Source organism: Solea senegalensis, linkage group LG14 (genome assembly GCF_019176455.1).
Source record: "Solea senegalensis isolate Sse05_10M linkage group LG14, IFAPA_SoseM_1, whole genome shotgun sequence".
In the NCBI taxonomy this organism is placed as follows: Eukaryota; Metazoa; Chordata; class Actinopteri; order Pleuronectiformes; family Soleidae; genus Solea; species Solea senegalensis.
The window spans coordinates 18,197,217-18,222,821 of record NC_058034.1 but is presented as its reverse complement, the minus strand read 5'-3'; the positions used below and the strand labels follow the sequence as shown (position 1 = coordinate 18,222,821).

The following is a 25,605-nucleotide window of genomic DNA, read 5'->3' as shown; positions in this document are numbered from 1 at the left end:
ATGATAACCTTAGGACTAATAGTTCACACAACTATAAAAAGCTTTTTTCAAAGGCATGAACTCACTGAAATTAAAACAAACAAAACACTTTAATCTTCTCATACATCTAAAATATTTGCCGTTGTAGACATTTATTTGGGAGGTATTTTTACAGAGTCAAAGCTTTAAAAAAATCCTCCGCCTGTCATAAATAATACAAGTAATTTATAATTATATTACATTTTCTCTGTTTCAGTGGTCGGTGATTGTGCATCCAATTTATGATAGAAGTGTAAAAAAAACACCTACATTTTAGGAACCCACATCAAATTTCTTTGTTATTGTTGGTATTGTTAAGATGGTAATAATACTAATAACATATATATATATATATATATATATATATATATATATATATATATATATATATATATATATTAAAACAAATAATGGCACAATACATGATGCAGATCCAAATAAACACAACCTTTAAATCGAATCATGTGCACAAATAAAAATGAACAAAGCTTTTTGCGCGTTACAAGAAAACTCTCTGTAAACAAAGCTAATGTGAGACGTCAATGCCTTTAAAAAAATGACATCACAGGACATGAAAACAAAACCAAATGAACAGCACTGAGTGGATTGGTTTTCTTCTTTGTCTGGGAACAAGATGCTGCTCATCTTTGTTCACTGCAGACTCGAGTGTTTTAAAAAAATAAATAAATATATTAGCATATTAGTTTCAGTTGTACCAAGCTAGGGTGACAGTCACTCGTGCACACTGGTTACTAGGAAAAAGGAAATTAGTTATTTCTGCGTTTTACTTAATTTTCGTGTTTTTTTTCAGCTCATTCTGAAATAGTTTTGTAGCCACTGACAGTTGATTTTCAGGAGAAGTGAAGAGATGGTCAGAGCAGGCAAAAAAACACACCACAAGTCAGAAATATCACTTTTCATTTAATGCAAAGAACTAGCAGTTTCTTTATGACCAGACCCTATGGAGACTTTCAGACATTTTTAACCAGGTCATCATGGCGGTCACAAGTGGTTGTAATGGAAATTTACAAAATTAACAATACAACTAACCTTTACAAATGAAAACCATTTTACCCCAAGACCAATGAGTATTTCAGCATCAGCTGAACTTTCGACTTGAAGGAAGAAAAAAAAAAGGTTTGATGCTGAAATACTCAATTATTAATTTTCATTACTATTAGCAGGTATTTGAATGCGCCATTGAGGCATAAACTGTAGGTGCCAATGCATCACAATACATGCGCTTATGTTTTGACATTTGGCATCGTCGGCTGGTTTGGAAATGCTACAGAACCTCTAAACGGCCAACAGACGGTTAGCCACAGACAGGTTAAGGACAACTGTGTTTGAATTGTTGTATTTGTTTGGTGTTGTTCATTTAATGCACCATTGAGGAAAGTGGCACAGTACCCAAAGTTAACTTAAGCTTTTAGTCCTTGGTTTGGTGTTTGATGTGAGTACATAATATAATGACCTCCTTCTATAATGCAGTGCTGGAAAGCATTATAAAATATGGGATGGCAGCCTGGTTTGCTCCTCTCAATCTTGAGTAAATCAACGATTGAAAGAAGGTTTTAATAGCTTCAAAAGATATTGGAAACAAGGAATTGTAGTGGTTAGCACTCTTGCCTTTGCAGCAAGAAGACGCAGATCACAACCCTGTTGGTACAAGGGTCTTTCTGCATGTTCTCCCTTTTTGTGGCGGTTTTCGCCGGTTTCTTTCCACAAAAGCATGCAATGTGAGGGGATTAGGTAAATTGAACACTCTAAATTGACCATAGGTGTGAGTGCATGGTTGTTTGACTGTATATGTGTTGTCCTGTGATGGACTGGCGATCTGTTCAGGATGTACCCCATCTTTTGCCCTGTCAGCTGAGATTGGCACAGCGCCCCCTGTAACCTTACCTAGAGGTAGAAGATGGATTTTTTTTATTATTATTTATTTATTTATTGGTTATGTTCCCTGGTTTCATGTTTCACAAATTTCGAAGATCTTTATTAATTTGAAATACATTGTTGCACGAAGGAAACCAAATGCACTGTGACACCACCTCAATTGCTGCTTTGTTAGATTGTGTATGATTATGCGTTTGACTTCATTTTTCAATACCTGTAGTGGCGCTGCTGTTCAGGCCAATTTTTTTCCCTCTGGGACAAAAAAAAAGTTTATCTTGAAGTGACCTCAAATGAAGCATGGGAGTCTCGAACATAGCTGGATTATGGATTGGCTGCCTGTGTGTCGCTCTCTCTGATGAGCCCTGCTGTGCACTTGTGTCCGTCAAACACCACTTGATTACTGGGTGTGTATTTATCATCATCATTATCATTATCAGTCTGCTCTCCTCTCTTAAGTCTGAGACAATGGGCTCTCCTAAAAGGCTCTTATTGAACTGAAGCTCGCTGGCCTTTGCCGCCTCAGCTCGGTCCTGGTCCTCCTCAACAACCTGCAGTGTGGTTTGGTAATTACCCAGGGATTGATTCCCCTAACAGAGACCATTTCTTCACCTCCTGCAGAATCGCTAAGAGGCTTATAATAAGCCCTGCTCACCTCCATAGCTTCCTAGCTAATGTCTCGGAGCTCGAGCCTCTATTGACTTGTTGATGGAGATGCTGGAAGTGTGCTAAAGGCAGCCGAGTGAGGGGAGGAGACTTTCTCTTCACTGCCGAGATCTGATTATTAAAAGGCCACCAATCACCCTGAAGATCATAAATAAATGTGGCACAGACGAGTCTCTCCAGATTCCACATCAATGAAAGGTTTTTCCTGGACTCAAAACAATCCCAGACCTTTGTCCTGTGGCTCAGTTATAGCTTATGATGTTGGTGATTTATGGAGGCTCTGAGATAGTGGCAACTTTAAGTTTGCTTTTGCGCTCAGAAAGTTTGTATTCTGTGTTGACTGTGAAGTGTCAGGGTATCAGAAGTCAGTCAAGTGACCAGAAAGAGTAAAAAACGTTTGGCTCCGTTTTTGGGCCTTTAAACAAAAACGCCTTCATGGCTTTGCTAATTATTATTCTGAGGACACAGCAATTTGTTACTTCCAATCTGCCAGTCAGCAGCAGGGCATGAAGAGGGCCGAGAGCCAGGGAGAACAGAGGCTCCCATTCATCCCATGGAAGCAGGAGCCATGGATAGAGGATAGAGTGTTGCTGTATGTGTGTGTGTGTGTGTGTGTGTCCACTAAAGCAATCTTCTTGCACATCTTCATCCCTCATATCATTCACATGTCAGTCAGTGAACAAGTGTGGCTCCTGGAGGTGCTGCAACTACTCATTATATGCATCAATATATCAATAAATCATTGGAATTATGAATAAATGGTGCTCATCACACTTTAAGTCTGATCGATGCACTTTGAAACCCGATGACAGCAGGGTTATTATCTGTGACAACTGACAAAATAACGACACAACCAGCAGATCTTTTGATATTTTTAATCATTCAATCTAATGGCCAAAATGAGTAATATTCCAATCGACCAATCGACTAAAGGCTAAGCATAGTGGTAAAGGACATGCCATTTTAGCTGCATCTTATGCTCCCGATATACACTAATACCATGGTTCTCAATTGTTCCTGTGGTGGTACTTGAAGGAGAATATGTGATCGTACTGGAGCTATTTACACAACTGTATTTTAACGTTGGTGACAATGGTGTTACTTCAAGAGCTTGATATTTTCTAAGGTGGTGCTTGGTATAAAAAGTTGGAGAACCACTGCACTAATACTGTACATATCAACTCTTACTGTGAAAACATATAAAACTCTGGTGCTCTGCACCTCTGCTTGTTTTTTTGAGGTTAATGATTTATAGTGCACTGTCCATGTCTAAATAAAAGTACATTACATTAGTTCAGTTCAGTTCCGAGCTTTATTGCCCCTAGTTTTGCAGATGGCAGTTCAAAAACAATACATACAATAACAAAAACCACAATAAACAAGAACATTGGACTTCTTTCTTTCTTTCTTTCTTTCTTTCTTTCTTTTTTCTTTCTTTCTTTCTTTCTTTCTTTCTTTCTTTCTTTCTTTCTTTCTTTCTTTCCTTCTTTCCTTCCTTCCCTCCCTCCCTCCTTCCCTCTCTCCCACTCTTTCTCCTCCCAGTAGAGCCATGTGCTGACCTGCATTTCTGAATGTTGTTTGAACCACGGTCAAACACCTGAGTGACCACTGTTCCTTTAAAAAGCGCCCGTGAATAACACTTTCCATTTATTGCCCTCACTGTTAGATTGCTAAATGTAAATGTCGGCTGCGTCCATACAAGCTTTTCAAGTGTGTACTTTCATTCCTGCCTTTTGCGGCTCCGCCACCTTCTGAAAGGTAAACACTTTTTTGCCACCGCGCTCAATTTTGTGAACACAGTGCAAACTGCTGACTGTCAGTTTGTTTGTGTGTGCTGTGATGAAAATGACTGAGCACAAACATGCTCTCCCACAGAAATAAGACTTGTTAACTGTAATAGTGGTTTTTCAGGCAGTGGGCACTTGCATTTTCATGAGAATTTCTCAACCCCTTAAAAAAGTCTATAACCTTTTCTGGACGCTCTAAGTGGCAAAAACTTGGCAAGAAAAGCACTCGACAGCAATTAGTCATCGAAGTCTCTCAGACATCCCAACTTTCTACAACAAGCGCTTCAGAACTCCCCCGCGCCCTCCCTCTCGCTTTTCCTCAGCCGTTTCTCACCCGTCCCACCTTCCCAACTGGGACAAACATTTCCCTAATGAGGGGGTTGCTTGGGAAAGCTGTGGGGAATGGAGTGTGGATGTGACCTCTGGCATAGTTGGACACTTATTATTCATGGGACGGGGACCAAGTTTGCGGAAATGTGTGTTTGAATGTTTCAATTGGGAGTCATAATTGTGTCCTTGCTGGGACCAGTAGTCCTATTGCATCATTTCTGATAAACTGGTTTTGAATTGTGGTTGGTTCAGGTTAGGGTTAGACATTAATGGTATATAGTAAAGGTTAGAGATAACAATTTGTTTAGGTTGTCTAAACGAATGGAAGTCAATGAGAGCACCATATTATAGGTATTGGCAGATATTGGCTTTAAAATGTATTATAGGATAAAATGTATATCTACATCTGCTGTGACATGAGTTCTTGTATGGGTGTCTTTGTGAGGACCAAAAAAATTTATAAACCATAGAGAGTGAGGACATTTTGGCCTGGTCCTCATGTTCTGTCACCTCTTAAATGGGCTTTTTGAGGGTTAAGACTCAAGTTAGAATTGGGTTTAGGTTAGGGTGAGGGTAAGGGGCTAGTCAAATGCAAAAAGTCAGTTGATATGGAACAATATATAACTCCAAAATGAATGAAGAAAACACATAAATAACTAGTTATAACTTGATATTAAGTGGTGGCCACAGGAAATCGTCTGTGTTTGAGATTTCTGGGTGAGGGAATGCATTATGTCTATGAGTGTCCTCACTATGAATGCTGCACAAACATGTGTGTGTTTGTGTGTGTGTGTGTGCACGTACAATCGTCTTCCCCTTGCTGCCAAATGCCCCATTCCCATCTCTTGATCTGGAACAATGTGCTGCAGTCAGGGAGAGAGAGAGACAGAGCCGTCTTAGAAACTGTGGGCCCCTTACACACACACAAGCACACACACACACACACACACACACATACATACAGTAAGGCAACTCATTGTGACACAACCCAGAATCTATTCATAGAATGTGGCAGTCAGTGCAAGTGTTAGTTGAAAACACATATTTCCTAACACGCAATCAGCTCCATCGTCTGCTGCAAAGTGTAAAAAGTGTGTGCTGCGACTCAAGAGCACTTGGACGGTTCCCAAAGCTTCCTTGTTCACCTCCTGTCCTTTCTTCCCTCTCTAGTCTTCTGCTATCATTCAGACAGTGCTGAGAAGGTGAGGGGAAAAGCTCTGACCATGAAAACTGCCCCAAGTTCTCATGTATGTCTTGAGAAAAAGTTCTGCACAGAATAACCTCAACCTTAAGTATAGATCGTCTTCTGAGTTATGTATTGAAGGTTAGTGTATTTTTCACTCATCAAAGCCACAGTTTGCTATTGACATTTAGGACAAACTATGTTAAAAAAAAAGGCAGAAAAATCCACTTACTAGACCACTGCACAAGGATAAAGATGAGCCACAACATTATGAATTGGGAATTGGTTTCAACATTGAAGTAATGGCTGAATCGATCCAAATATGCTACGCACAAGTCAGTGACCTGTTTTCACAATTATGAATTGATTAATCGATGCTGCGGTGCCACTGCTTTTTCACATGGAGCATTTAAAAGTTCAAAGATTAGGGTGAGACGACTCATGAGTGACTCACTTAGACTTGAGGTTTTATAAGAATGTAGAGATTCTGGCTCTATTGAGCACTGTTAAAGTATGTTGTTTTCATTTTTTAATGGATCTTGATTCCGTCTTTCACTGTTGCCACACTCTGCAGTTTTACGCTACTGTGATATGTGACAGCATGTAGATGTTGACGTCTTGCTCCTCCTTGGCAGGTGCAGTGTTCTTGTGCCTTGTTCTTAGCTCTGAACAGAGTTCCTGATCATCTAAAACCGCTCTGAACTAATACTAATTTCTCAAGGTTGGTTGGTGTGTGTGTGTGTGTATGTACCATGGGACAGTGTAGTAGTTTCGGCCTCCCACCTCGTCACATGGTGGAGGACAGGTCAGTTGTGGGTGGCCTGTGTAAAGGTCAGCTGGCTTAGCAAGCCACCAGGAGGTCTCTCTCTCTCTGTGTATTAGTGTGTGTGTGTGTGTGTGTGTTTGATCAAGCCATTTTGAGTGTGTATGTGTGTGTTCGACTTTGGAACACAGTGCCTCCTTTCTACTCATGAAGCTGCAGTGGCTTCTGGGTAATGGCTGACTCAACTGGGCATCCCAGACACAGACATAGAGGAACACACATACACACACACACACACACACACACTTCCCTTCCAGTAAACCTTCTCTCACAACTGCCACGGCCTCCTCCACCACCATGGCAGCACATTCACCGTCACCATGACGACTTCTCTGCGTTTTAGTGGCAGGCCTACTGACCTCTGACATCATCAGGGCGATCTGACAGTTAATTGGTTCTCCGGTAACCATGACGCACGATGAGCGGGGCCTGCTATAGTCGGAGTTGGGCTGGGTCAGTGACTGTGTGAATGTCAAAGTAAACAGGAATACCGGGAATATAAAGAAGATAAACAAAAGAAGAAAACAAAGCCTTGTTAACCAATGGTTGAAAAATGTCAGAGCTATAAAAAACAACTGATGCAGCAAATTTCGACTATTTTGCCACATTATTCATTTAAACTACTTTATAGTCGGACACTTAGTCAGTGTCATTGAGTTGTTAGAGGTTGTTGAACTTCCTCACTTCCTTTTCATGAACCTGTGTAACCAAAGTCAAATTCATTGATGGCTGCCAATATTATGACTTAGGACGTTTTCACACCTAATAGTTTGCTAGACTCGGTACGACTGGGGGTTACAACATTCAGCCTGTCCGAGTTTGCTTACACACTGCACTGTAGTGAAAAGAACCAAACCTTTTGAATAACGTCTTCCCCTCCTCGCCTGAGGCGGCGCTGCATGCAGAATTACTGAAGGAGAAGATGAGACAAGCAGTGAACAAGGAAACTCGCTCATCTGTTGGTTAATGCAGGACTTCTTCTCTTCTTGTGGGTGCTTTACTAGATGCCGATGTGTCCTTGGGCAAGGCACTGAATCCCACGTTGCTTCCGGCAGCTGTGTTGGCAGTGTGTGAATGGGTGTGAATGGCAAAACTGTAGTCTAACTGTTGTGTGGTCATCAAGACTAGAAAAATGCTATAGACAAATCCGGGGAAGTACCGGAAGTAAACAAGCTGCCATTGCTGCGATGGCGTCTTCCTGCAGTATACGTGCGATTGAATGGGAGCTGTCTACTTTTACCTGAACTTTTTATGTCTAGGAAGTTGGGAAGAAGCTGCGCATTATTGGCTGCTCCAACAGCAGTGGGAAACTTCAAATTTGGATAAAAACTGAATGCGAATTACATAGTTATATAGACTAAACGGCTCGCCGGATTAGTCTATATAAATACAGGCCATTTACCAACTCTCCCAGCTATCGTTGGGTAGCCCAGAGTTTGCTTCTTTGATGCACGTCATAGTTCAGTTGCACATTCACACCTCCCCAACTGGACCTCAACTAACCGCACCTTCTGAGCAAATAAACTAGGGTTCGGTTAAGAAGGGCCAGTTATCGAAATAACATTTTTAATAATTTGGCAAAAACAAACTTTCCTTGAAGTAGGTGTTTATAGGAGGAGCGGTAACATCAGTGCTGTCGTCGTCTCCATCGTCGCCGTCACAATCCCAGTCATGGCCCAAACTTGAAGAACGTGGCGGAGGCTTCTCTCTCTCTCCCTCACTCCCTCTCTGATTCTGTTTTTCTTGACTCTGCCTGTCTCCCTGGCCGTGTTGATGGCGACAGGAGACAGTAGCGCGCTGGCAGGTGCATGCCACCAAATTACCATCCACACACGTACACACAAACACATACACACAGACACACAAAGCAGGCCTCTCCTGTGCTGAGAAGGCTTCCATTATCATATCAAAGCGTCTCTCACAGAGACGTGGCAGCGCTTCAATTTAAGCAATTAATGCAGAGAGAGACTCTGTCACACAGCCCAGCACCCCCACCACCACCAACTCACCCCCACAACACACACACACACACACACACACACACACACACACACACACACACACACACACACATATGCAGGGTTGTGAGACAAACAAAGGTGTTGAAAGGAAAGGATCCATATTCTCAAGGTCATCATGATGTTTTTCTCTCTCTTCTCTTCCCCTGTTCTGCCTTAAAAGGAAAAAGCTCTTATTCACATTTCGTGCCAGATTCTTCCTCATTTATTCCCCCTGAAATCCTGCAACTATAGTAGGGCAACATCTATTTTACGTGTTAATTAAAACACACATTGTTTACTAACTCACACTCAAACTACACTGGTGGTTTCAAGTCTCTAAAATGTAGACTTTTGGAAACATTGTTGGACTTGTCCCAGGAGTGCATATTAGTTTAGAGATATTTGATAATGAAGACACAGACAGTTAGGGTCTTCCTCCGTCTTCCTCCCCCCACTGTCTAGAACATGCAGATTAGGGATTAGGCTAATTGGACACTCTTAATTGATCATAGGTGTGAATTCGAGAGTGAATGGTTGTTTGTTGGCCCTGCACTGGACTGGCGACCTCTCCAGAGTGTTCCCCACTGGGATTGGCTCGAGCTCCCACCACAACCCTCATGTGGAGGACAGAAAATGGATGGATTCTGAAATGAAGAGGGCTGCCTGTCGGCCAACTCGACCTGACGTGTCCCCTCTGTCACGTATAGAGAGTGTAGATCTCCGCTGCAGCAGGGATTTGTAACTCAGAATGTCTCGTCCTCAGCAGCTGATGTCTGACATCCTTCCACGCACTTCCTGGCTCTGCAGCTGCAGCTGCTGTTCACATGTTTATTCACTCCCCGAATTCTGGGGTACTGATGTGGGGGTAGATGCAGGAGGATAGAGGGTATCGATCTAAACAGGCACAGGAGGACCCTCTTCGAGCCAATCAGTCAGCTTTTAAACCTGAGTATCCACCAATCAGTGGACTCATTGTACCTTTTTCCTCCTGGTTAGGAGAAATTGGCCCCTGTCATTTAAGCTTTTCAACACAATCTCTCCATCATTCATCCCCCTCTTCCTCCTCTGCCATCCTTCTCTTAACGCTGGATTGCTGTGAAGTACTCTGTTCCCCCCGTTTTTTGTTTTTTTTTCTTTGAGGCGAGACACTTTATTAGACACAGCTGTTCAGCTGAACCCTGCAATGCCTGGCTTCACTGCCAGAAGACCCCCCACCCTCCCCCTGTCTCTCTATCTTCCCCCCTCCCTCCCCCGCTCTGTCAGGTGGATGTAGAGGAGGATGAATAGGCAGTGATGGGGATCAGTTATGTGTGGCGTTTTGCTCTGGAAATCTTGGATGCAGGCCCCAGTTCTCTGCTCGGGGAGTCCACTCAAGAGCCACCATTTTGTCTTCCATTTGTCATGGACACAAACTCAATCAGTATGTTTTCCATGCACAGTGGACTTCTGCCCTTGTGACAGGTGTGTTGGGGAATTAGTTTGCTGAATGAGGTGTGTCCACCTTGTCCTTACTTGGGGGGGTGAAATGCCACCTTTCAGCTTGTTAGTACAATGCAGTTTCTGGAATAGACTGCAGCTAATTCTGAGAATGTCACGCTCCATTCATAGTTGTCCTTATCAGTCCAAAAAGTGACTGGTGTGAATTCTGCCATATTTTTGTTGCTGTTGTCTTATTCTTCTATGAACTGACATCTTTTATGATATCCAGGGGTTTGGAATTATAGTTCAAGTGCAGAACCTGTTTGACCAGGCCAGTTTGACTCTGCGTACTAGCTCAAATCCCGGTCACATTATCTGGGTGTCATAGTATGACTTTGTGAAATTAAAGAAAGTAAGATTTTTAGTTGTTTAAATGTTGTGTAAACACATTGGAGATCATGGTCAACTCCAGTCTTTAAAAGTGATCAGACAGACATTCAGATTCCCACAGCACTTAAACAAAACATAAAGATACCAATGTCAAATTTAAAAGTCACTGCTGATGTACAATATTACTTTTTTGGCTGATAAATGATGTTGGTTTTATTTTATTTCTCCTTTGGATAAAGTATGCCGTAATAATAGCAATACAAAAGTTAAATTAAGATTTATTTTAATAAACCTATATGATCTGTCTCACCAATTTGTGTCTGCACTGCAGTGCACTAATATCTTTGAAATAGAAACAGTGAAAGTGAAGAATAAAATAACTACATATTTGGTACATGGCAAATAAACTTTCTCAAACCTTTGAATAAAATTCTATTTTTGTGACTCAGCAGGATTTATGAAATTTCTGAGAACAAAAATGTAAAAGTAACAATTAGCCACAGTCTTCGGTGACTGACAGTCTCCTGCACTCGATGACTTGATCTGACCTCTGACCCTGTCACCCTTCCTGTTTCTTTATTTTTCCTCATTGACCACTTCCTTTTATTTCCCTTCCCATTAATCTATCTCTGTCTTGCCTCTTTTTCCCCCTCGCCACCTGTCTGTCTCTCTGTCTCACTGTCTTAAGTCCCGCCGCTGCTTGCAACAGCTGCTTGACGTTTGTGACAGGCAAGCGCGATAGCGCTGACAGGCTGAAGACGGTTATCAGGGAGGGCTGTCGCGAGAGGCTCCGTCTGGCTAAATTGAAAATTGCAAATGAAAATCCTGCTCAGCGCGATTGTAAATTCATCAGCCATTATGTCAGATGACCTTTTGGGCGTCAGGCTGCGCTGATAAAACTCCAAACGACAACACTCGGCTCTGATCCAATTTTCAACACTGTCCCATTCCTCCTGTCCTCTGTCCCTCCTCCTCCTCCTCTTCGTCCTCTCTGTCAGTGTTCAACTCATCGGCAGTGAAAATGATAGGCTTTCTGGAAAGCCTCCATTGTGCTGTAGATGAAGAGGTTTTGTTTGGACGAGATGGCCCAGACTGTGTGTGTGTGTGTAGTGTGTAGAAGGAGTGTGAGGAGTTTGGGGGCAGCGGTCGTGGCCTGGCCTGGTCCCACTGTTGTTGTCTAATCACAGCGAGAATAGAGGCCAGGAACGTGGGAAGATTTAGAAAAACAGTGGGGGTATGAGGGCACAGAGCGAGAGAGAGTGTAGGAGTATAATGAACACTAAGAGTAGATGTCACTCTAAATGGCTTTTCCTGGGTGGGTCAGTGTGTGCCAGTATTGACATAATGTGTGTGTGTGTGAAAGCCTGTGTATCATCTCAGGAGACGAGGAAGGAAAAGATGGAACAGAGCTGATCCTCTCAGTCTATCAGAAGCTCTATCCGCCCATAATTGAATTCTCTCCCTCTCTCCCGTTGTTGTTGTCGATGTCTCTGGGGACTTGATGATGTTTTTTTGTTTTTTTTTTTCAGGTGGAGCTGTTATCCAGCTCCCATCTTCTACCTTCCAGACACATTATAAAAAATAGCTTAGTGGGACTTTATCCCGCATAGTCCTTATGTATGTGAGATTGACAAGAAGGTCATAGGACCCACGTTGACCCCCAGGATGAACTAGAGTGTGTCTGTGTTAATGCCACACTCTCGTGAACTCTGAACAAGCACTGATGCAGTGTTATAATCACTCATGGTTGATATTAAGTGCTGAAACAAGTGATGGAGATCATTAACTCGTTTACTGATGTTATAAATCATGTTTTTCCATAGTCTCTTTTGTTGTTTTTGTGAAATATTTGCCTAATTTGTGTCTATTAATATGTTCATTTTCCATCCCAAACGTTATCTCCATCACTACCCTACATACCTTTTTTATGGACATTTGCACAATACTTCCTCTCCAGGGCTGTGCCAAGTACCACGTTGCAGGCATCAACAAACATGGCGACAATTTGAGAAGTTATTTTATTGTTTATCGATCAGAAATAGAGCGAAACACAAGCAGATTTTGCGGCAGTGAATTGTAAGACCACTGAATGTAAGTCGTCCCATTAATGGGGAATATTACTCATTTGTGTTGCCGATGACGAGCAGTACTTAACGCCTTTTTTAAAAGGTTCTTCTTTGTGACTTTCCTGAATGATTGATGTCGCCTCTTCTCTTTCTTCCTAACGCTGTCATTTTCTGACACTTTCCTCATGTGTCCTCCTCCATGTTGACATCCAGGTAGATCAACCCAACCTCTGTACAAGATTAGTCTGATTGGATCTCTTCTAATTATTCTTACATTCTCTTTTGATTGGTTCTCTTCCCAGTTTGTTCCGTCCTAACATTTTCGTTTTCAAGTTTCAGTAGATTTTGCCATAGTTTTTGTTTTATTTGCATTTACTTTATGTCTTGGTTGACATAAAGTAAATGAAAGAAGTGGTTTTCTTAGTTTTCCTCAAGTCCCACATTTGTCCTGGTTCATGTGCACGCATCACGTGAATGACTCCATTTAAATGTCTGAGTGCGCATGTACGTGCTCACACATTCACAGAAATCATATGTGAGATGTGTTGGCACTTTCTCTGTTTACAGGAGAGTCTCAGCATGTGTCTACATCTGCGTGTGTGTGTGTGTGTGTGTGTGTGTGTGTGCGTGCAGCTGTCCCAGGTGTGCGTTATTAATCAGTTATCAGGGCAGTTTATTTGCTGGGTGACAAGTTGCAATTTCCCCCCTGATTCAAGGCCTCTTTGTCAGGTGGGAATTACACTGAGAGCACATGACAAAACACTTCACCTCTCTACTGTTCCCTCCCTTTTTCCTCCCTCCCTGTGCCTCTTCTCTCCCCTCTCCATCTCTCTTTTCTCCCTCTAGTGTTTCCATCGCCATATTTTCTCGCCTCGACATCTCCTCTCGTCTATACATCCTTCACTCTTTACCTTTAAGTCTGTCTCTCTCCATCTCTCCCGTCTTCTATATTTATTTTTCCCCTCCCATCAACATCGTCATCCTCGGCCCTCAGAGTAAAAAAAAAAAGGCGGACTGTATAATTAATCACACAGCTTGGTCTAATTAGAGATGAATATGCGTTGTCCCTCTTGTTACACACACACGCATGCACGCGCACACACACACACACACTGGCTTCTTGGGCCTAATAGCAGTTGATGCTGTATTAACGGCAAATGGTGCAATCCCCGCGAGAGCCCCTCTTGCCTTGATGAGTCTGATGAATGTGACAATAATTAGTGAAGACAGATGAGAGGTAAATTACCACTGACAATGTAATACTATCCTGTCTGCCACCAGAGAGAGAGAGGGAGGGAGAGAGATTGCCAGGCACTGATGGAGAATGAGAGAAAGAGAGAGAGAGGGAGAGAGAGGGAGAAGAACAGACAGTGAGCGACATGGTAAGTAGTTTGGTTTCATGCAAATTATTATTTTCATGCAAATTATGATGCATCGATTTAGCTTAATGGAAACCTTAATGGAGAATGTTGTAATGTCTTTAACAATACACACACACACACAAAGTTATTTTAATATATTATTTAAATAGGATATGGAACGATTATGGAATAAGTGGAACTTGATGCCTGCAGTTAACGTGTGTCATCCTGTGTCAAAAACACAATGTGTCAATGTGCTGTTGTTTGCGTTGTGATCAGGCTAAAGTTGCATAAAGTGGGTCAAAATATCGTCGTCCGTCCTTGTGCAACACTTACCTTGTTTCGTTTTACAGAATTTAGTAACTGGCTATAAAAAGAGCTTTATTACCCATGATTATGTGTCTGTTGTGGTCAATAGTAATTGCTTAAGAATAAATTCCATAAAATGGAATAACAAATAGCTCTTTTGTGGGTTTCATAGTTTCCCCTCTTCCCGTCTTGAAATGATCCACTGTGTGAGTTGGAATTCATTTGGGAAGTTTGTTGGAAAGGGCCGTGTGATTTGGCAGTAATTACAGGGCAAATTGTACTCTTCCAATTAATTAATTCCAATCAAAGTGTTAGTGTGTATTTTAGTCAGAGCACAGCAGGTCACGCTGTGCTCGCAAATTTGCCTACAAGCAACCACACAATTACACATCTATGGAAAACGGTGTTCACATTCAAATAAAACGGTATTAATAATCTTTTATTGTTTAAGGTGCACGTAAAGCAATAAGGAACTATCCCTGTCGAGTGTTTCTAACCACCTTTTCAAATTTGAACGGTTTAAATAGAGTTTAAAAATGAGATTTCAAGTCGTGGACAATTCAGCTGCATTTTCTGCTGTGAAACACTGGGGGTGTGTCCACTGGAGGAGCTGAACACACACACACACACACACACACACGTGTTAGTGTGGAACAAAGCAGGTGTCGCTGTTCGTCATTGTATAGAACATTAGCGTAAATGCTCTGGTTTTGGTCGCAGTTTTACGACATACAGTACCGTACACAAACAGTCCTGCTCTCTGTCTCCCTCTGTCTCTACATGTGGTACTGCAGCCTCGCTGCAGGAGTCTGCTCTTCTTCTCTGTCCTCATTTCTAGGAGTTTTAAATACAGTGTCCAGTCCAGAATCTCTCCCTTTACTTCAAATATTGTTTCAATGCTACAATTTAACAGACGTTCTCTGTTATTCAATTGGGAAAACAATGAAGTCTGTCTCAAGTTAATTATTGGCCCTGAAACATTTTCATCTAGACCTGTTTACTTTTCCAGAGCAACCCCAGAAAGTCTAGAAAGACAAACAGTAGAAAGAGTGGCGGCACCAACGACTCTAATTACTACTCAAGAAAAAGACAGAGTGAAGGATGATGAGACAGAGAGAGAGAGAGAGAGAGAGAGCATGAGGTGGAGGCGGAATGGATGGTAATTGTTTTCGTCAGAGGCAGTGGGGAGCTATCAGGGTAATAAAGTTAATTAGCAGAGAAACAAGGGGATATAAAAGTGAGAGATAGAGGATGGAGGGAGGAAAAAGAAGGACAGAGAGATGGAGTTGATGATGGTAATCATTTTTTCTTATTTTCTTCCTCCTCTGACGAGAGAACTGTAGAGAACAATTGAATGGAACCAATTCTTCTCCTCCTCACTCATCTAGAGCTCATTACCTTCCATACTCTCTCTCTCTCTCTCTCTCTTTCCCTCTCTCTTCCTCTCTCTGTGATCAGTGTCATATTTGGTCTTTGATACATTTATGTTCATCAGATATTCAAGTGCAAACATTTTAAATTCACTGTACATACCGGCAACTTCATGCAAACCTCAGATACTGTTGTTTTCCTCTGAAGGTGTGGTTCCCAAGAAATAAGAATAATCAATGATCAATCTACTGATGGATCTGAGACATTCAAACCTGATCAGTTTGAATCCACAAACTAAACCCTGTGGTGTGGTGACAGGAAAAGACAGAGGATGACTGAAGTCCCTGAACCACTAATGCCTGAGCTTCAGGTGTAGCTTCAGGTGGTGTAATGTGGGGAAACTAATAAAAGACGAATGTGTCTGGTTTTTATTTTTGCAGAATAATCAGTGACGCAGATGCTTAAAATGTCATAAATACCCAAATAAAATGACAACAATATCAGCTTTTGTAACACTAGCAGGCTTGAATACAGCAGTGTGACATGCAAATGAATTCAAAATGGCTTTTCCTCTTAACCGTTCATCACTCTGCAACATTTGTCTGTTGAAGAGGGTGGAATCTGGTTAAACTGACTCCTTATTACTTTTAAGTCTGCCTAATTTCAAGTATAAGAATGTAGTTCACAGGAATTGATGCATTTTGGTTTGATAAACTCCTTTACAGGGAGTTGAATGAATGGCTTGTGTTGTATTTATTTTATTATTCAGAGTGTATTAGACTCATTGAGATACTTGTTTAGATCAGTCGTTCCCACAGAGTGGGCCTGGACACACAGAAAAGCTGTGGGAGAAACTGAGGAGCCTTTTACTTAGGATTTATGAAATAGCACACGCATTTTAGTAAGTTTAGTAAGTGGAAATTTCGAAATGACAGCATGTCTTACAGAAATGGCTGTAAATGGAGTCAGATATATTATTTTCATGTACAATTATATGTACAGATTTGGTCACAGCAGTTAGCCATCTTTACAAAGTGAATCCCTATATTAAAAAAACAATTGCTATAGTTCTCCAAAGGCAGATAAGATGTTGGAGAAATAGGAGAAGCAGTATTTTTTAAATTCATGCAATAATACATGAATAGAAGAACCGACACACGCACACGGGTGCTGAACAATTTCCAGCTGCAAAACCAAAAAAAAAACAAAAACCCTGGCGTTTTGAATCATGTGGTTTTCAGTGTCTCTTGCCATGGCAACCAAACAGCACCTGACAGGCCTGTCACTACGGCGACATGGTGACAGGCCAGGTAATGGAACCTCTGTCACTGACATCACACACACATGCACAGGAAGCACTTCACTGTGGTATTGTTGTGTGTGTGTGTGTGTGTGTGTGCGTGTGCGCGTGCGCATGCAAGGGAGTGATACAGAGAGACAGACAACAGTGTTACCACACTTTCTCTGTCATGTCTCATTTCCAAGATGCTGTAATTCTGTAATTGTACAAGGTATACGCTCTCTTTCTCTCTCTCTGTGCCATGTGGTGATATATAGTATATTCTCTGAAATGTAGCATTAAAACACTCAGCTCCTGTTGGATCTTCACTATAAAAAGAGAAATAGTAGAATAAAAAAGACTATATATATCAAAAATCTTGGACACTGTTTGACTCGGGTCCCTCCTGTGGCTCTCCTGGCTGATAATGTACAACACATTTGTAAACGGTCCCCAAAATACACACTCTTATCAGGGATGAGAAAGAGCTTCCCTTTCTTGGTAAGGCGGGTGTTTATTTATTTACGAATAAAAGTATGTATAAAGTATACATGTATACAGCCAGTTTGGGGTTTGTTTGGCTTGGGTTGCCAGGATGTCTGGTCTGGGTGTGTTTGATTCGGTTGTCAGGCAGTGCCTTTGGACTGATGTGCATTAGAGACCATCACCTGGGACATGTGATAGCTTATCAAAGTCTGAGCAGCCCCTCTTTCCTCAATGACTCTCTCACACACACACAAACACACACGCACACACATATACCTTTCACTTACAAGTAAAAGAGGGTGTGTTTGGGTTTGTATCCACTCTGTGTCTTTCTATGCCTGTGTGCGTGTGTGTGTGTGTGTGTGTGTGTGTGTGTTACTCAAGTCGTCAAGGGAACCCTGGTTGGAAGGACAGTTTGACGTCTCGCTTGGCATCATGGGATATGGCTGTCACCCGACGATGCTGCCGCCACGGAGATAACCTTCAGGGTGACAGCCTAGACAAAGACACGCACGCACACACACACACACACACAATGTATACAGGCAAACACACACACAGAGTCACATACATGCATGACTGACCAAACGCACAGCAGACTTCACCCGCTGAGCTGAACACTGTGGGATTGATCCTAATTAGTGCTAATCAATATGTTTATTAATAGATTCACCTCTCAAAGAAAGTGTCTGTCTCCCAGGAAAGAGAGGTCAGCACATCCTCTCTTCATTCTCAGTGTCGTTGTGAGGAAACCATGTGGAATCAAAACACCTGAGTCCCCTCTCTCTCACTCACTTTCTATGCACTGTGATGTATTTACTTTACTTTATTTATTTAGAGTAGACTTGTGTTCTGGGATTGATTTCATTCCGATGTAAAGCATTTGTTTGCTTGGCTCTTGGCTTCGTGATCATCCAGTGTTTGTATTTTTTTCCCTCACTGGATGACATTTCAACTCTAGCATTTTCAAATCCTCAAGCAACAAGGATATAACTACTGTAATTACATGTTAGATACTGCTGCGCCTCTCTATAAACACATCGTATTATCCAGAATGCCTCTGTTTATTACATTATAATATTTACAGGTGATATACCAGGTGATCCTTCTTCCATACCTTCCTTATTTAATTTAAACATGTGAACGTTAAAACAACTGCGTCATGGTCACCTGGAGCGAGCGTCTGTGTGATGATAAACATTTTACATGCTTCCCTTTTTTCACTGATGAACACATGGTGATCTCAGGCTGTGTCGTGATTGGTTGTCTTTTTTTAGGATCATTAGAGCAGGCATGTCTTCGGTTTTATATTGTATTTATTTATGGTCAGGGAATTGAACAGAAAATCTCTCATATCATTATCCCCATTAGCTGAGCTGGTTGCACTTTGAAACCAGTCCTCAGTCCCGGGTACTCAAACAGCTGTGACAGACAGATTCATGCATTCACCTCCGATTATGATATCTGACTCCAGATGTGGAAAAAAATATTTTCTAATCATAAAATGATTAGAAAAGAGTGCATTTGTATGTAACTTTTACCGTTATCTGACATTATCAAATCTGGCCCTCTTTAAAGTAAAGTTTGTGTCACAAGCATACTTGCAACTGTTCCCTGGTTATAATGTAAAGGCTTCTGCATTCAGCCTGACAGGAAAACCCCCCCTGATATGAGACTTTTACTTACAGTGGGAGAACTGAACATTAGTCTAAGACCAGAGATAAAGAACACACAGAAGTGTAGTGGTCAGAGCTGGTTTGCCTTTGCAGCAAAAAGAGCCCGGTTTGTGACCCGGCCCAGAACAAGTTTGCATGTTCTCCTCGTGTGCTTGGTTTTTCTCCGGGTTCTCCGGTTTCCTCCAACAGTCCAAAAACATGCAGAGGTTAATTGGTTAATTTCACCTTATGTCTGCTGGGATTTGGCACCAGCAGCCCTGCAGTGACCCTCATGTGGGGGATAAAGCGGGAGACAAAGGATGGATGGATAGATGGATAGAAGGACAGCACACAAACTGTTTTTAAAAGTTGTTTTATTTCATCCCCAAGCACAAGTGTTTTGTGTGTCTGTTTGTCACTAGAATCAGTATGTCACATTGTGTCCTGTCAGGATAACAGAGGTGAGATGACTCTGCTGATGATTTATCTCACACCAAAGTATATTTGTCTGCCTATTTTCTCTTTTATCTGCTAATGTTTTTGGTTCCTCCCCTCACTGTTACTGTAACATGGATTTTTCATGGATCACGTTGACAGGTCATCGTTACCCGTTTTGTTAGCAACTCGGATAATTTCACCTTTTCTGACAGAGAAAATCAATGTAGCGGAGGCATTCCAATTAAAACACTCGCTGGATCTTCACACTGTCAACTCGGCATTCTGGGATAAGGACAGTATAGTCCAGTTAAACGACTGTGGATGTATCTCGACTTAAACTCAGCGAATATTATCTGTTTTTAACCAGTGCTTAACTCTAACCAGGTGCTAATGTCTGTCATTAATGCAGTGTTAATCTTCACACCGAAAGTAGTTAGAATTTTTAATGTGTTGCCCCTACACACACATGCACACACACAGGCACACACACACACATTCACACACACACACACACACACACGGTGAGAAATCTGGCCTCAGGGCTAACGGTAGTCCTCCCATTTTAAGGTTAAGGACGACCTGTTGTGTTCCTGTGGTGCACCACTGTCATGTAGATGTGACCCAACGATCATCTCCTGCATTCAGGATGCCGCCTTTGTTTCCAGTGCCCTCCCTTTGTATGCATGCATGTGGGACAGAGAGAGAGAGAGTGACTCAGTGAGGGAGTGAGTGTGTGTGTGTGTACGTAATTTAGTAAGTAGGTAAGTATCCCTCCCAGCATTTCCTCTCTTACAGGGCTTAGGCGGTGTTACCCAGGGTTAGCGGAGGCTTTAGCACCTGCTGTCACCACCGCACTTCCACTCACTTGTCCACACATAACGGCTGTAGCTTGGCGATGAGGATTACTGCTAGTAATGTGTGTTAAGAGCATTAGCCCGAGCCTTTGTGGGTAAGTGATTGTTAGAGAGCATTAGACAATAACCAGGGAGTGTCTGCGTTAAATAAAATGCGGGGTTTGGAGAGGTTTACCGAATAAAACTCACGATCTGAGAGAGAGTTTGTGACGTGGTGCTGTGAGTCAGTGGAACAGCAGAGGAAAGTGGACTTTATCAGCTTAGACAAAATCCGGAACAGACTCAGCTGAGATTTTGACGCCTATTGTTTCTGTTTGAAAACACATGTTGCTCCAACATGGAAATTATATTTGCATATACAGTATTGTATGGTTTTACCTCAGAGAATGAGCAACCAGAAGTAGTTCATTCTGACTGACCGATACGATACATTTCTGCTATAATGTGTGTATTTGTTTTTCTGGATGATATTTGAGTCATTTCTCTCAGTCCTTTGTCCTCTACAACGTTAAATTGGCAGTTTTTTAGCTGGTAAACTTTTGGTAAACTTTTAGCTTCTTGGTTACATATTCTGGCCACTGAAAACTCCTGGCTCGCGGGCCACCTGATTTATATTTGTCCTGCCACTTAAAATGACGTTATAGTTGTATGGTGTTTTGTTTTGTGAATAGATACATTTTGTGTCATAAATACATTTTTATTGTGAACTATATATCATTCCATATCAACACAGGCACTTTTATTTTGAAATTCATGTCGGAATATTGTGATTTGATTGAATACTTTTTTTTTTTACTAAAAGGTTGAACTGTTTTTTTCCCTCCTGACCAGGCTCGATGCTCGAACATGATTTTTGGAGATTGTATTTGCTTTCACAGTGCAGCATGTGTATGTTTGAGCCAGCTCAGTGAAGTAGTTCATTCTGACTGTAATTACACTCAGAGGTCCAGTGGTGTGACCTGTGAAAGCGATGACCTCAAGTGCTTTTCAAATGCATGTCCTCTCTTCTTTATATAATGTGTGTATTCGTCACACAGTAGTTTCACTCAAGTGTAGAGTGTGAGCTGTTTGTCTGCAATGATATTTGAGTCATTTCTCAACTTTAAATTTGTGGCAGTTTTGAGCTGGTAAACATATTTCATTTAAGGCAGAGGTTTGGGTTAGCGCCACTTAAAATAAAGTTAAATAAAAAAAAAATAAAGTTATTATAGTTATTTCTGTGTGCGTTTTTTGTTAATGGGTACATTTCGCATCATAAATGATCTTTATTGTGGACTATATATTGTTTTATATTAACACAGGCACTTTTGAATATGAAATGCTGTGAAATATTGATATTGTGATATACATGATGGAGCATGTTGATATGATTAAATAGTTGCCTTTTTTCAAAAAGGTCATAATTTTTTCATGTCCCATTTCAAAATGATTATTTCAAACGTTGCATTGCTAGTTGAGTGCGTTGGACAACTTTTCCACCTGTAAATACTTTTGGGCTGAAACAGTTACTTGATTAATGGATTACTCAACTGTGTTTTTTTTTTTAAGAATTTAGAAGTTTCTCAGATTTTTCAGCTTCTTAAATGTGAATAATTTATTTGTTTCTTTGCTCCATTTAACAAAGAAATCATTAAAACTAAATGATGTTTGATTTTTGGGCAAACAATGTCCAGGTATTCAACATTTTCTGACATTTGATGGACCAAATGATGACTTGACTGATAAAAATACTTGTTAGTTGACACCCTAAACTATTGTCAAACAGATCCATCTTTAGCCAGGGTGGATGTGCTACAGCCACTAATACAAGAAGAGATATTTAAATAAAAGCACTGCTGAATTACATGTTTTTTTCCATTACGTGTTAAATATTTGAAATGTATTCGATCTGTGTAATATTAAATAGGTTTTCAGTTGGGATTGAACAGAGGAAGCATTCTTAAAATGTTTCAATGTCACCTGACAGCAGGCATTGCCTTGCTTTTCATTTTACAGCCTTGCACTGTACTGATTTAAAGAAAGTGGATTAATGCTATGCTGCTGTATATGTGCGTGCGTGTGTGTGAAAGAGCTGTGCATCACCTTGATTTCAACCAATACAAAACTACGAGTCCAAATTCCCTGACCTCAATAAGATGTCGCAGGATTGAATTCCTGGACTATTTCATTCTTTTGCTTACACATTTCTCATTCCAACTCAAATTAGGTTTAGATAACAGAGTATGTGAATGAGCCAACTACTTTTCTTTGATGGTAATTGTATTGAAATGACTGCACCAAATCCATCTAGAGCTTTAAGAGTTCACAATATACGCACTGGCCTTATGTTTTTATTTTGACTCTGATAACATAATAGTGTGAGTATCCACACACGTTTGCAGTGTCAAAGGCTGAAAATCAGTTTTTACGGCTAAATCAAGCTGCTAAAGTGGGAGCAGTCAACTCCTTTCACGCTGACAGGTAAATTGTTATTGTTGTTATTTTTTTCCACCGTGTCATGTTCAGAAAGCAGGGTTTGTAAACGGGAGAAAGCAGCACGCAGGCCTTTGGCTGTGTCAACACTTGCCCCGATATAGAGAAAATATGCGTTTACTTTGGTAAAAACAAAATAAAACAAACAAACAATTGCTTTGTTTTCCAAAATACATTGACACGAGTGGATGAACGCGCCTTTGCTGGAACACATGTGTATGTTTCCATGCGCAGTTAAGCTTTGCTGTTCAATTGTACTTCTGTCCTTGTCTCACTTCACAAGGAGGATAATCAATTTATTGAATACCTCTGTTACACGAGGGCTTGTTAGTAGCTTGTTAGTATTAGCATGCGGCTAGATAGTTGTTTGCATGTCAGACATCATTCAGTGTCTCCCTACCATCTATTAACTTCAATGTATCTAGTTTTCTCTTTATTTCAGTCCAAAACCTTTACCGCCTTGAATTTTGCCATGTTTTTGTTGTCTTCGTTGTACCATATTCTAGTATTTTGGAGCTTTTCCACTATACAGTTCCAGCACCACCTATTTTTTGCTTTTCCATTAGCAATAGTACCTAGCATTTTTGTTTTTTATTACCTGCTCTGGCGAGGTTACATGAGAAAGAATATGGAAAATGACATGCCTGATACCGAACCGTGTAGAGTTGAGCCGAGTTGAGCGTAGTCATGCTAGAATTGTGTAGTGGAAAAGCATCATTAGTCTGAGGTAGGAACTGTGGGCACCCAGGGTAGCTTAAGTCCAACTCTGGTCTGTCTAAGTGTACACATGCAGTAGTAGCTCGCCTCCCAATCACATTAAAGAGGACATATTATACCCTATTTCTCGAAGTTTAAGTAGTTCCCTGGTGTTCTAATGAACATGTCTGTGACATGCTTTGGTCAAAATACCATAAGGATGAAGCACCATAGCAGTTCAATAACCCTGCCAAAACCGCCCCGGAAAACAGCCAGAGTGCCGTCACAGGAAGAGACGTCCGACACAAGGATCAAGTCGAACACTGCCCAACTGTAAATCAGTTAAAAACACTTAGGGACAGCACCGCTGATCGCCAGCGGCGCGCGGCGAGCTGAATAAACTGCCGCTGTATGTGACTGTATCAGACTGAGTCCGTGCTCCGGTCATGGAGGACGTACTGAACAAATATTTTTAATTAGGACGTGTCAGAATGGTCAGTTATGAGCTCTATGTGACCTTTTCTTAAAAATGTGTGTGTTTGTACATCGGTGAAATACGTTCGCTGACTAAATACGGCGACCGCTGGCCGCAGTCTGATGCGAAGTGGTGCGAACACACGAACACACGTTTGCTGACTTTATCCGGCACATTAGCTTCATATATAAAATCCTCTGAGGCTGGAAGTTTGTGTAAAACACTGTGCTCCACTGTGCAGCCACCAAAAGCACACTCGTCCCTCCGCGTTGACATAATACCGCTCTTCCTCGCTCGCCTGCACTCTCGCATTTTATAGGGACAATGTGGAGCTAAGGTGGAGCTCATGAAGTAAACTTGGATTGTTGGATTAGGAAGAAAGTAAAACAACAGCAACTGCACAACAACCAAAATAGAAAATTGTCATTCATGCCAAGAGTCTACCTGAGTACACACTCATCATGCTATTTAAAAAGTGACTGACTCTGAAAAATACAGTGTACCGTGCGTTACAGACGTGGAGAGCGGAAACACAGGAGTGTTTCCTCGTTTTCTGCTGAACTGCAAAGTGTCTTGGTGAAAAAAGACACAAGACTAATCACTCCCATTGTGGCCTATTACCATGGTAACTCTGCACCGGGCAGTAATTTAGCCTCACTAGCTAACAACACAGAGCGATTCATTATCTTTGTGCCAGGCTTGGGCCTCCTATTTAAAGATTCACACCGTGAACGGAACAATTACAGAGCAGATTGCTGCTGACCTGAGCGCAGGAGACACAGGGAGAGAGAGAGGATGAGACCAGTATGTGGTCATAGCTCCATCCATCCATCCATCCATCCATCCATTGCCTGTGATCATTGTTGATGAGATCAGCTTGCAAATGGTTACAAAAAATCTAATTCTTTACCAGTTATTGTTCCTGTGAGTTGATAGACCATGTAACTATGAGCAATAGACCACATAACATGTTGTGTTTCCATGGTAAAGTCCTGGATTTTGACTGAGAACAGTACCTTTATTTTGTAGGTGGGTGTGTGCTACATGTGTCCAGATTCAGATTCAGATTCGGGAAACATTATTGGTCCCAGAAGGGCAATTCATCTGTAGCTTCCCACACAGAATCATCATCAGTTCACACATACACAATGCAAACATACAGACATACAGCAGATCAGGCATTGAGACAGGGACATGGGAGAGAAGGGAGAAAAAAAGAAAATGAATAAATAAGGTTATACGGTTAGATTTGTAGTACCTAATTATTCTGCTCAGGGGCAAAAGAAGTTGGCGACCTGAGGGTATAGAAGCCAGGATGTGATCATGATCATTGATAATGTTTTTTGGTCTGATAGCCACGTAGCTTGTAGTCGTACTCGTGCGATAACAAGGACATTGAACGCGACACACCAGACAACAGTGGAGGACACCCAGCAGCTCTTGTTTTTCCTGCTCAGTTTTTGGCTGTTTGTCTCAAAAAGACGTCAAGCTATGTATGAGAATAGAGTGCGGGCGTTAGAGAAACCACGTGTTTTTGGAGCCAGTCTATTTGTACCATTTTATTGGGTTTACTCAAGGGAAGGATTCCAAGGTTGTTTTGGTTACTATTTCTAATGTATCGCAAAAAAAAAAAA

General features: G+C 41.4%; 1 long non-coding RNA gene across 2 annotated transcripts in view; it reads left to right on the top strand.

The window, feature by feature from the left end:
- Positions 1–25,605, top strand: part of LOC122780759 — a 153,728-nt gene that overhangs the window by 43,611 nt on the left and 84,512 nt on the right. The window contains exon 1 of one of the 2 annotated variants that reach the window (XR_006361732.1): positions 13,896–13,957. The exons of the other annotated variant lie outside the window; for it this stretch is intronic. This is a non-coding gene — a long non-coding RNA (uncharacterized LOC122780759). Of the gene's footprint in view, positions 1–13,895; positions 13,958–25,605 lie in introns of those variants that run through there. 2 annotated transcript variants of the gene reach the window in all.